We start from the raw sequence: 2,718 nt of genomic DNA on the forward strand, positions 1-2,718 counted from the left end.
TCCTTGGCATATACCCAAATAGTGCTTAATCATACCACAAGGACACTTGCTCAACTATGTTCATAGAAGCTTTATTTGTAACAGCCGGAATGTGGAAACAACCTAGATGTTCCTCAACTAACTAAGAAACAAATAAATAAAATGTGGTACATTTACCCAATGGAGTATTACACAGTTGTTAAAAACAAGGACACCAAGAAATCTGAAGGCAAATGGATGCAACTAGAAAAAAATTATCCCAAGTGAGGTAACCCAGACAAAGAAAGACAAACATGGTATGTACATATTCATAAACAAATATCAGCTGTAAAATAAAGGATAGCTATGTTATAGTCCACAGACCATGAGAGCATAGGTGAAAAGGAAAGTTCATGGGGGGGATGCCAAATCTCCCTGGGAAGGGGAAATGGAAGAGATTTCAGTGGGTGGACTGAGGGCTGGTGGTGATGGAAACAGAAGCAATCAGGTTTAGAGGACAGAGGGGAGAGTACTGAAAGAGACTACTGGAAAGGAGGGATACATTTTAGGGCCAGGTAAAAATCTGTAGCAAGGGAATCCAGGAAACTATAAGGATGACCACAGCTAATACTCCTAGCAATAACAGACATGTAGCCTGAACTGGCCATCTCCTGTAACCAGATTGGTGCCTAGACCAATTGTCATCAGAGAGGCTTCATCCAGCAACTGATGGAAATAGATGTAGACCCACAGCCAAACATTAGGCAGAGTTTGTTGAATCCTGTAGAAGAGGGGGAGAAAAGATTGTAGAAGCCACAGCGGTAAAAGATATCACAAGAAAACTGACAGAATCAGCTAACCTGGCCTCAAAGAAGCTCTCAGAGACTTAAACTTAACCAACAACCACGAAGCCTGCATGGGACTGACCTAAGCATTATCTATAACTGCCGTTGTGGCTTGGTCCTCTTGTGGGACTCCTAATAATGGCTGCAGGAGCTATCTGACTCTTTTGCTGGCTCTTGGGACCCTACTCCTCACACTTTACTAATCACCTTGCCCAGCCTCAGTACATGGGGAGGTGCTTAGTCTTATTGTGACTTGATATGTCATTTTTAATTGATACTCATGGGAGACCTGCCCTTTCCTAATCAGAAACAGAAGAGGAATGGATTGGTGGGGGGTAGAGAGACTGGGAGGAGAGGAGGAAGGGGAAACTGTGGAGGAGATGTAAAATAAGTAAATAAATGCATTTATTTATTTATTTAAAAATATGCAGTGTATAAATGTTTTCAAAGTGTTTATTTTACTTCAGGTATTAAAGTACATTATAGTATGAATCTATTTTAAAAGTAATTCTGATTATATAAAATTTTCTTTTCTCTTATCTCTAAAATAAAATAAAAAGCTACAATCTCTGAAATACCTAATAAGATAAAAATGATGCTTAATTTTAATTGTTGAGATGGCAGAAGTTATCATCACCCAGGAGGCTGGTCCCTGGGCATCTCTATGGGGTATTGTCTTGATTGTATTAATTGATGTGAAAAGACTTCCCCAGTGTGAGTGGCACCATTTCCCCAGGCAGGGGTCCTTGACAGAGTAAAAGTGTAGAAAGTGAGCTGAGCACCAGCATTCAGGTATTCATGGCTCTTTTATGGCTGATGGCACAATGTGACCAGTTGTTCTGAGCTAGCTCTGATGCCTTGACTTCCCCACCACCATGGACAAAGATGAATCTGTTTTCCCTTAAATTTCTTTTGTCGCTGTATTTTAATTCAGCAATAACAAAAAAAAAAAGCAAAACCAAAAATGGTTAACTAACTCCAATTGCCAAATCCCTTAGTTCAACCCTGGCTTTATCCCCCACCTCTGACAGGTGACAATCATCCCAGTCCTTTCTTCTCCAGCCGTCATGTGAGCATGAGCGGTCCTTGAGAGGAACCTATGTTTTTAAGGAGGTTTCCTAGAGGCAGTGAATCTGATTAAAAGACACATTTTGCTTATAACTCTTAGTATATTGGTTTGCAGAGTGTGAGCTGCATAACAAATGTAAAACAAATATACAAAATTTTCTATGAAAGTTTATCTAAAATGGTTTTTAAAACATTTGTTTCACTAAATTTGGAGAGGATATTAATTATAATTTATTGGATGGTTATTTCTGGGAGCTAGTGCTTGGGGATCTGGCATTTTTACAGTGGTTTATTGTTTTATAGATAATTTGTTATGTTATGTATTTTTCTTAGAGAAATTCCAAGAGCTATTTGTTTCCCTAACACCTTTGTCTTTTGACTTGATATAACATCTCTTCTGAATGTCAAACCGCTGGGTTTTTTTAAAGTAGTTCTCTTTCTGAAAAACATTGTTACGTTCATGTTATTTTCCTCTTTCTCTGTGTGTTTTAAAATATTCTCCACTTTTTATTTATCTTTGCATGCATATATAGGTCAAAGGACATTTTACAGAATTTAGTTCCTTCCTTCTATCATATGCATATGAATTCAGACAGCTATCCTTGATAACGAGTGTATTTACCCACTGAGCCATCCTCATGGCCATCTGTGTGTACTTTTAACAAGAAGTCAGATAATTAATACAAAAAACAACCAAATAGGGTAAATAGTCAGCAGCAATTCCGAGTGCTCACTGAATACAATCCAAACCCCAGATTTCACTGTGAGATAGGAAAACACTGCAGATGCAGTAGCAAAGCAAACATCTGCAGGATGAGATTCGTGAGCAGACGCCCACTAAGATGAC

Source organism: Onychomys torridus, chromosome 6 (assembly GCF_903995425.1).
Source record: "Onychomys torridus chromosome 6, mOncTor1.1, whole genome shotgun sequence".
Classification (NCBI taxonomy): domain Eukaryota; kingdom Metazoa; phylum Chordata; class Mammalia; order Rodentia; family Cricetidae; genus Onychomys; species Onychomys torridus.